Source organism: Falco punctatus, assembly GCF_963210335.1.
Source record: "Falco punctatus genome assembly, chromosome: 6".
NCBI lineage: Eukaryota > Metazoa > Chordata > Aves > Falconiformes > Falconidae > Falco > Falco punctatus.
The window spans coordinates 26,039,929-26,050,791 of record NC_137585.1 but is presented as its reverse complement, the minus strand read 5'-3'; the positions used below and the strand labels follow the sequence as shown (position 1 = coordinate 26,050,791).

The window sequence follows — 10,863 nt, the reverse complement described above, 5'->3', positions numbered from 1 at the left end:
TGACAGAGTAGCAACTAACAATTCTATTGACTGTCTGATGAATAACAAAATTCTCACATTATTCTGTTAATTCTATTATCATTCAACTTTTTAATTTAACTATAGATTGCTGTATTTACCTTCTCACCCAAAACCAACGGAAAAAACCCAATGTATTTTGCATAACATGATACAATTAGCAATGCTCAAGAGCTGAGCATAAGCAGCACGTATTTATATGTATAGATATAAAACACAGGTCACTCAGTTTTCAGACAAGAAGATTCAACTTCAATTACACCTTCAAAGAAAACAAAAGAAAAGAGAAAATTAATTTGGGTTCAGTGAAGATCTCTCATAATAATGTGGCCCACTTGTTTTTATTTTACATGTCATTTGCCCTTCCGCAACACTGTGAGCGGTTACTAATATTTGAGGAAGATGACTCTGTGACTGTAGTGAACAGCACATGTAGCTACAAGTAAAGCACCCCTAATTCTGATTGGTAGCGTTAACTTACTCAGCCAGCAGAAGGTATGAAGCATAGAGATTATATCATCACCTCTACTATTGCAATAAATACACCTCCAGGAGGTGAAGTCACAAATCTCTAACTCTTCATATGTTATATTCCTGAATTTACATTGATTACCAAAAGCCCAACTGGGTGAGCATGTTACTTCTGAACAACCTCTGGGAACTTGTTAAAAGACAACATCTTCAAAACAAATATTATTTCAGTCTTCAAGAACAGAAAGGCACAAACAAACATGACAACCTACAAGCATGAATGCTGCCTGCATGTCAGTAAGTTCCTCTCAGTATGGTCAAACCCACCTAGCACAGAGCAAACACCTCACTTTATGCAGGGTGTAAAGACAATTTCCCAACAAAATGTTTCAGGTAATTTCTCCCAGATCACTCAAGGATCCTAATTTTCTCTTTCATGGGCTCTTTTAGATTTTAAGACTCTCCTGACTTCAAACGTAAAAATTAGAAGCATCACTCAGATCTGGCCTATAAGAGACACAAGCTTTATAATTTTCCAGGTCTTACATCAAGATTCAAAGATAGCTCTATCTTCCTTCACTCTCTTTTACTTGTTCCACTCTCAAAGACACCAATAAGAAAACAGGAAAACAAAGTCACATGTTAAATCCGTAAAAAACATCAATAACATTATTAAGGCAATACTTACAGTGATGCAGGAATGAGAAAACAGGCTTTTGCATCCAAGTTAAAGATTTCAGACTGCTGATGATACACTGGGTATTTCCTGAAAAATAATCAGAGGATAAAACAACCATGTCCTTGAATTAGATTACTGCTGAAGAAATTTAAGACATTTATACATTCCAGAAAAATGATCGAGGTATATAAACAAGATTAAGATGCCAACTAGTAGTAACTGTAAAATTCTTGCTGAACAGAGGAAAAATATTGACTATGTGCAACACACAACTTCGCCAAGAGTAAAACCCAAGTCTTGTCACTGTCAAGACCATAAAAATCAGTACAACCACAGTTCATCATCTTTATTAGCTGGATTAAGAAAATTAAGTTTGTGACTGATGACAATCTTAAAATTTTTATAACCAATACAACAAAACATGCTACTTTAAAAAGTGGCATTTGGCAGAAAGCACTTGTCTTAGGAAGACCATTTGAGAGGTTCATTATCAGTACAAAACTCTGAAAGACTATTCCTCACATATGATTGCTCCACTCCTTCACCGGCTACTTCCTCACCTTGACCACAAGCCTCAGAAACCACCAGCAACTACCACACAGGCAACTGCCAACTTTTGATTGACAACGCATAGAAAGGGAATGGAGAGACATCCCCACTGAAAGCAGGAAGTAACAGCACAGCTCTTCAACAAATCTATCATTCAACTAAAACAGCTACACATAGACTTCTCTGTCAAATAGTTTTAGGTGTGGCTCTGGCCTCTGTCTTATGTAGTGACTCTGAATCACTCTGCAGAGACACCTCACGTTCACCTCACAGAAAGGTTTCAGGGGAATTTTAGGTCATCTATTGTTTTGCCAATAGACAGGGTCAGCACAAAAGACACAGACACCAAGTTAAAGAAGTGAGATTATCTTTACTTACATTTAAAGCAATAGAATAGTAAGTGAAATAATATAGCAAGAATAAGACAAGGCAAGGCATCTAATTACTACTATATACAGCAGACTATAAGAATAAAACGAGACAAGGTAATGCACCTAATCATTACTACGTAAGGTTAGCTATAGTGACTAAGAAAGGTACATCACCAATCACCCTAATACGCTACCGTCACCCAGATCTGCAGTCACTGGGGAGCCCCTGTTGCAGTGAGGATTTGGCAGGCCTGCCCCAGCAATTGGGAAGTCCCATGCAGGGCATCCCCTTGTAGGTGAGGTCTCCAAAGCCACTGCAAGAAGGTCCAAGTTTCATACTGTTGAATAAACAAGCTCACATAGTTACAAATTACAAATGCAGAAACATCTGGTTTCACTCTCATCTCCAATCCCACCAAAGCCTGGCCAGGGCTCAGGGAGGAACCAAGTGGGTTTCCTTTACCTGATTTTAACCACCAGTTTCCAAACAAGGCCATGTGTCTGGTTTCGAGGCCTTGACCACCTGGCTTTAAGCAAGGAAGGATGCACTCTGTCTTTGCTAATGATTATATTTTATCTGAGCTACATCTTTTGCTAATGATCATACATATTTCACTAACAATCATGCATATTCCATTGATGATCGAATACTAAATATATATAAAAATATTTGGTTGGTACGTTCATCTGGAGGTCAACTTTGTCTCAGGACCTGTTGCTCAGGCCTCAGTACTTTATATAATATAAAGCCCAGCAAGTTTAACTGCTACAGGTTTCTATAAAGGGGAAAAGGAACAATACATCCAAACAGTGGAAGGTTACTTCTGTTTTCTAATAGCCTTAATCTACACAAAACATCTAAATTAATTTCTGATAGGAAAGACCTCAATTTTTATTGCCAATGTTTGTTACTAATTACTTCTGAGAGGCCCTCCTCTAAGAAAAATACATAGATAAGAAAACAAATGAAGCCTAAAACACAGAATAAATTGTTACAGGCAGTTGATTGTCACAGCACTAGCAAAACTAGCCAGCTGCAACAAGGCTTTTACCATCCCATACCAGGTTAACTTCAAGAAGTAGCTCCCACACCTTGCCCCTGCACAGCCACTGATCCCCCACAAGGTTTCAAAGGTTCATCTACTGTCTGTGCTGTTTCTTCATCCTCTTCAGGCCAGTCCACCTTGCTGCTTCTCTCTGCTGTGTCTGGCCTCTTCCAGCAGCCTCTCCTTATCTGGGCCCCGTTCTTCTCTCTGCTTCTCACAGGGCCTCTCCTTGTTTCTCCTATGTCCCAGGCACGCTCTCTCCTCCCTCTGCTTCTTTCAGGTCTCTCTTCATCCAGAAATCCTCTTCCAACCCCCCTTAGAGCTATTTAACTACTTAGCAGGAACCAGCCACAGCTGCACATTATCCACATCAGCCAACCCACCGCTCTTGAAGCAAGCCCACAGCTGTATATTACCAATGTTAATTAACCCAGCCGCATTCCTCTATAATTCCTCTACAGTTGATCTATTGGATTGGCTAAGACATTCCAGCAAAGATTTAATACTTCATTCACTGAACACTGTAACTTAACATTAAAGTCTGTACATGTGCACACTGGAGCCAGAAAACACCTAACAGGGAAAACACAGGGAGAGTATGAGACTCAGCAATGTGTCAGACTCATGAGGGACCAACCAAGATCACAGTAACAGTTGACACCTAGAGTATAGAAAGCACACCCAAAACCAGTTCACTATCACCAGTCAAAAAGACAGTGGACATGGAGTGGACTCACGAGGTCACACCCCTTGTCCTACACATTGCTGGAAGAAAAAGTTAACACAAATGCAGCAAGACGCCACAGAACCATGGTGTGGAAACTACTGTGCCAAGACTGGACAGTAACTGAATGGCCAGCCCCGAGCAAACACCATTTCTGCAGAAAACAGCCTGGTAGTATTAATGTATTTAGCATTAATGTATTCAGTGTTTCAGTTAAATGGTAAATGCAAGAAGACAACAGCTAAGACACCTGCATGATGATCATCAGGTAAACTGCTGACCTGTCAATTGGTTTCTGTGATTCACCAGGGAACATGGACAATCAGTTCAAATAGAGAGTCAGAAAATGCAGAAAGCAGCAGGTTGGTTGCTGAAATTAAAGGGTATAAAAAGACAGCTCACCAACTGTGGGCTAAGACCAGCAGCAGAGGATCAAAACACTGAAGATCCCCACCACCTGAAAAATTGTTATGGAGGTAAGCATCCATCACCAGGCTATGTCAACACAAAGACAGGTAGGTGTTGCTCAAGCCCCCGTGGCATAAGCATGGTCTGTTAAGTGCCAATACACGGATCTTGTGGACTGTAACAGGCTGGGAGAACTTATTCTGGGGTTGCTGCTATAGTCAACCTCTGACAAATGGGGTGGATAACAATACCTGGTAAAGTAAAAGTAACTTTTACTTTTTAATACCTGGTGTGTCTGAATGCTAAAGACTGGTTTATTGGGAGGGCATCTGCTCAAAATTATCAAGTCAAAAGCAAAGATGCTCATCAACCACCAACTGATGGTGTTGAAGAGGAATACTGGAAGAGCGGGCCTGGAAATTAGGACCATGCATGGCAATCAGTTAGCTGAGGGGAATGTGCCTGGGAGGACAAGGAGTGTGAATAGACACAACAATTAACATGATGAGTCATAAGAGAGGAAAGGGGAGTGGGGGTGGCCCCTTGGTGCCAAGGAGAGGTAACACCTCGCTGTTAATTGATGACTGTAAACACTTAAAAAGTGTCCTTTGTTTGTAGTTAACCACCAATCAGGGATTCCCTAGTATGCAATGCTTAGCTTAAAGAACCAATCTGTTTAAAAGTGTGCAGCTTCTGAAAATATATATAAACTTGTGCTTGTGTACAATAAATCGACATTTGTTTGCATCAAACAGCGTCCCATCTCTCATCACAGCAGAATACAATCATCATCTGGATTAAATAGTAACTGGAGAAGATCAAAGACAGTTTTGAAACAAAAAAGGATTCAATAGGAGTATAAAAGAAGCATGAAATACTTAAGAGGAAAACACTCTCGAGTAAACAGCAGTAGTCAAGACCCGTGTACCAGTGCCTTGAGTTACCCTGCCAACATCACCTCTACCTGCGCCAGACAGAGCACCCTCTCCATCAGATAGATGTGTCTAGTCACATTGTTTAGCCATAGACTTGGCAGTGCCGGGTTAATGGTTGGACCTGATATTGCAAAGGTCTTTTCCAACCTAAATGATTCTATTGCACTGTGAAAGAAGCCTAGCCTGTATCCAGCTAAAGGACTGACAGGGCGGACTGCAACAAGCAGGGTGCCACACTTCAGCTGTATGCATGTAAACTCATGGGAATGCCTTCTCACCAACACAGGAATTTACTCCTGGGGAACACTAGCAAATAGATTTTCCTAAGTCACCAAGCTGCAATCAGTAAATACGTATTTGCTTGTTTTAGTAGACACCTTTTCAGGATGGACAGCGGCTTTCCCTTGCTGTACCAATCAGAGGAGACAGGTCATTAAGATATGTGAACCAAAGAGCTCCTTTACCTTTGAACTCCCCAGTGCATCAGTTTTGACCAGGAGATTTGGTTTGCCTCAAAGTTCGAAAGACAAATCCCTAAAAGAGAAGTGGAAAGGACCATATATTGTTTGGTCTGCCTACTGACATAGCACTGAAATTAGGAACAGACTCCTGAATATATTACAGAGTGATGAAACAGTGGATCACTAAGTAAACTGGGGACTGTAAATTAAAAATTTCTAAACTTTGATGAAGCGTACAAGGGATTTTGAAAAATCATATCTTTAATTCTTAAGTATAATCTAGTTCATTTTGCATTATTGCATACTAATAATAAGAGCTAGTAGTGATAGAGCACATCTAGAGAAACACTAACTTCCTTGTAACAAAAAAATACTACTATAAATTGCTGTCCTTTGCTTAGCTTGTGATAGGACAATGCAGGAATCCTAAGAAGCAGCCACGAAAGGATCCTTGGGAGGACAGAAAATGATACAAATAGTGAGCAAAAACAATTGTTGGGTCTGTACACACCTCCCAGAAACCTCAGAAAACTGAATACCTCTAACTGGGATTCCCACCACTGCTAACGTCTCTTGGGGAGAATTATGGACAAATAAGTCTTTCAATATAAGCCGAGGAATAGAAGACAAGGAACAGGAAGTAACTACCCCAATCTCCCAGCAAATTATTGCACTTGGGGTATCCCAAGATCCAATGCCCCAAAAGGAATAAGTAAATTAGATAGCAAAATAGGTTATCCAACTTTCATTTGGAAATAACCAAAATATAACAATAAAACAATTGATGTTTCGACACCAATTCTTAAAACCCAAGTCTGATTTTGGCCAATCACAGAAGGAACAGACTGGTATTGGATCAGCGACACAAAAGCAAGAAAGGCCTTACCTGTACATTGGTCAGGAGTTTGTACTTTAGGAGCCATATTACCCAATTTAACTACAGTCGAAGAATTGGCACCAGGATTATGGGTATGATCGTATATGAAGAGACACAAGAGAAGTAATCCTTTGACTGAAAGACCTACAGCACAGTTAGGAGTAAGTGAGCTCAAAAAAGCTATAATAAATGTATCAGCAACAGTAGACAAAATAGGAAATGAGACCTGGGATGCAGCGTCCACTTCATAGGAGGAAGTATCAAAATTAGCAGAAATTACTATTCAGAATAGAATGGCTTTATTTGACATGCTATTAGCATCTAAGGGGTGCGTGTGGTGGTGTTTCAGAGCAGTAGAAGATCAACAATATTTGGAAACAAACTAAAATTTTACATGAGATGCAAAAGGATGACACTTCTATTGTCTTTGCTGAAACATGGAAATGGCTGACCTCTTGGGTATCAGATTTAGGTTCACCAATAAAGGTGGTGATACGCATTGTGACTGTAGGAGTTCTAATGCTTGTACATTGAATTAATACATATGTACTCACATGAGGGACATTGTTTGATCTTGGGTGGACCAACTAATGAAAAGGCGAGACTAATAAGGGGAAAAGATAAATTCTTCCTTTATACAGTCTCAAAGAAAGATTTTGATACAATAATTATTTTTTTAAAAAATAAATATATAAATATTTATAATAAAAAAAAATTGAAAAAAACCCGAGAATGTTAATCAACCCTTATAAATAGTTAATAAGATATGGCCTTGAGGGAAGGCATAGACACCATAAATAAGTCAAGCTAAGAGACGTGGTGTATGATGTATGAAGGCATAGACTCCGGTTGTGGTTCAACCAGAGACACTATTGTGCAGAGGTCATATTAATATCTCAGTCTGGATATAAATTCCAGCTGCAGGTACCACCAGGCTCAGGGCAGAAACTGTTTATGCAGTTACATAGCTATATATTATTACAAGCATGCAAACACTTTTTGGCTAGATAACCATGTTTATCTTTCTTACTTTCCTTCATAATACCCAGCTGTTCTCTACCTCCTGTCAGATCAGACATTCTCCATCCTCCTCTCGTACATCTCTCTTCAGACATTCTCTGTCCTCTCATATATCTCTCTTATCTCCCATCAGTAATGATCAGACATTCTCTATCCTCCTCTCCCACAAAGAAATAATAAGATCAGCTCAAGGAGAACAAAATGGTTAATGAGACCAAACAGAAAATTACTTGACCTATACTCGAACTATCCTAACTAGCATACTAGAAGATCCCCCCTCGAGCAAAGCAAGCCCCCTACTAACAAAGCGGGCCCCCCCACAGAACATGCACCTTTAAATGGGAGAGGGGGCTTGTAAGAACCAATGAGAATTAAGTGTTGTAATGGTTGTCTGTACTGGAATGAAGGAAAGCGCAGTTGTAATTCATGTTTGCACAATCAAGTGGAAAATTGCAGTTGTAAAGATTGCAAAGCTGTTCACGAAAGTGTGTACAGTGGGTTTTGCAGGTATGCCAAATAAGGACAAAGAAATCAAACAGGATATGCGATTGTACAAGAATCAGCCACATATATGCTCTGCATCCCAAGATCACCAAAGGAGGACAAATGACCCCTAGTAACAGACAAGAGCATGCGCAATATACTGAAGCTTATGCAAAACCCAGGAAATGGAGTAAGGAGGGGATTTCTCGGAAATCAAAAGAAGAACCTATAAAAAGGAATGCTGCAAACCTGCAAATTGTGAGCCGTTGGTGGAGCGCTGACTCCCCGGCCACCCAGCACTGCCTGCTTTGCTTGCTAACCTCAATAAATTAACCGTTCAAACTGCAAACTGACTCTAGTTCATTTTTATAACAGTGTGACTAAATGCAATTGTAAACAATTGTTCAACACATGGTAAGACAATTTATATGCTTTAAGAGGTGTGCTAGCTTTGTTTACTTACTACTGAGTACCCATCTCTGCGCAGACATGCAATTAACTAGTATCTTGACTCTGCGCGTGGATCAGCTTGAAGAACCCTGATTTGGGATAACAGTGCTGTGCACGCACTGCTCAGCAGTCACCAAAACACTGGTGAGTTACCAGCACTGTTTTAGCCACAGATCCAAAATTCAGCACCATACAGCTGCTGTGAAGAAAATTAACTCCATCCCAGCCACACCCAGTACAGGGCTGCAAAGAGCATGTAAAGCTCACAGCCAATATGCCTTATTTAGAACTACTGTTTTATTAGTTTCAGGTAACAGATTCTTGAATCACAGGCTCATCTTTTTTCCTGGCATATCCACTTCCACACTAATCAATCAGCTAGTCCCATCACAACATGATGAAATTCAGCATGCTGAAGGTATTAAAAGGTATCAACTGCTACAAATTGATCTTTGTGCTCCGGTGCCATGGCTGGCCTGGGATAATCAGGTGGAGAATGCAGACAGCACAGAGGCTGTCCTACAATACCCCCACAGCACACAAGTATACATAAATTAATCAGGGATATAAACAGTCAGGAAGTAATGCATGGTATAGAAAGCAATGTGAATAAAAGTAGTTTGTCTGCCTCAGGTTTGCAAGGTGATGACTTGTATGTAAGGGTTAATTAATAAACATACCAATTATTTCCATTTAGGTGTTAAGTCTTGTCTCTTCGGCCAAGTACAGACTGACCTAATCTTGCTCTGTATTTTTAGCTGGCCAAATAAGATCTGGCTTGAGCCCAGAGGTAACTGCACATTGGCATCACATTCAAGCCAACATGCTTTGCTGATACTGATGCTATGCATTTCACTTATATGTGGGAACTTAAGTTAAAACTGCATTTTGAGCTCCCACTTCTTTTTTCTTAAATCAAACTCGACATAAAAGTTTATTTATATATACATGTAAAAATGTAGGAACACAAACTAAGAATGAACATCTTAACTGAGAGGATCTTCAACTTAACTTTGAGTTTACTCATGTAAACTGTTAGCCTGAACGCCCAGTACAACTGCATTAAAAAGTGATCTCTCACTAGCATATATACACCCCTACATGTAGTGCTCGTGCATGTGACTAAGAGCCATTCATACACTCAAAGAGTGCAAAAATAAACTGGTGTGGAGAAATTAGTTCAAATTGCGCTGTTGTAGTCAGAGCCTCTGCTGCTATGAACCCCTTGAAGGAATAGTTTCAAGGCACAGAGTGAGGTTTATTGGGATAAGGCACTTGTTAAATAGGTAACAATTACACCACCCTGCAAGTGAGGACTATCCTGTTTCTATTCCAAATTCCTTATGATCTGCCTAATAGGCATCACTCAGTTCCCAGGAAAGTGCCCTCACCTGGCATCCCAAGTAACAGGGAGGATCACCAAGGCATGGGCCAGCCACTCCTCAGGAGTGCTCCCATCAGGGCTCCCAGGCAGCAGTTCATACATCACTCTCCTCAGTGCTTTCTGCAGTCACTGCTTAGTGGTGTCATTTAGCTGTTGCCACACAAGCCCAGGGCACTACTTGGTCGGGATCATCTCCTCACTGGTGCCTATGTTTGGGATCTCCAAGGTCCCGGGTAGCAAGCATACAGGCTTAATGTCCAAATTCCCAGTGAGACACACAAATCATGACAACAAAACTCAGGGTCTTATTTATCAGAAAATAAAATACAGGAACGTGAATGTACAAGCATAAACAGTTTGTTACAGAGCTCCTTAAAGATAGTTGGCAATACATCAGGAATCATACTACTGAAGAATCATATCTTCAATCAGCCCATTGAATCTGAGAGTCAGTAACTACTAACAACATCAAATAGGGGCTATATCCACAGAGGTTCCTTTGACAAATGGGTCTCCCAGAACCTGGGCGATTACCCAATTCCAATCTAAAGAAATTTAGAGCAACAAGGAGCGACTAATGACAGAAGTGTCTGAGCTTGCAGTGAAGAGAGAAAGGAAGTGAGAGAGAACGAGAGTAAGCCAGCTTTCCTTTTTCACATGAGTAAAGTGAGGAGAATTTATACCTGTCCTTAAGTTTGTGGCAAGTGGAGTCAGGGTCCCTGGTGTGCGATGTAGACCTGCCGGCTCCCCTTCCTTCCTTCTACTATTTATTTACATTGATTCTTATGGAGCCTTTTCAGGTTTACATGTATTAACAGAAAGGGACCCTTAACTCGGAAGCGGTGTTTGGGGCAGCACTGGCACAAAACCAGGGGTGCTGTGAGTCCTGGAGCTGAGTCAGGGAGTGGGAGATGGCTGCTTCTCCTAGGAACAAGAGAGACACACCAGACAGCCATTACCTTGGGCAGGACACCCAGGGCAGGGACA

The 10,863-nt window shown here is 40.7% G+C and overlaps 1 protein-coding gene across 5 annotated transcripts in view; it reads right to left on the bottom strand.

Annotated features, from left to right (window-relative positions):
• RESF1 (retroelement silencing factor 1) overlaps positions 1-10,863 on the bottom strand; it is a 38,189-nt gene that overhangs the window by 7,835 nt on the left and 19,491 nt on the right. For 3 of the 5 annotated variants that reach the window (XM_080392228.1, XM_080392226.1, XM_080392224.1), the window contains one exon: positions 1,178-1,255. The gene's annotated coding sequence lies outside the window, so the exon portion shown is untranslated. Of the gene's footprint in view, positions 1-119; positions 281-1,177; positions 1,256-9,883; positions 10,796-10,863 lie in introns of those variants that run through there. The other 2 variants (XM_080392225.1, XM_080392227.1) reach the window with 2 other exon arrangements.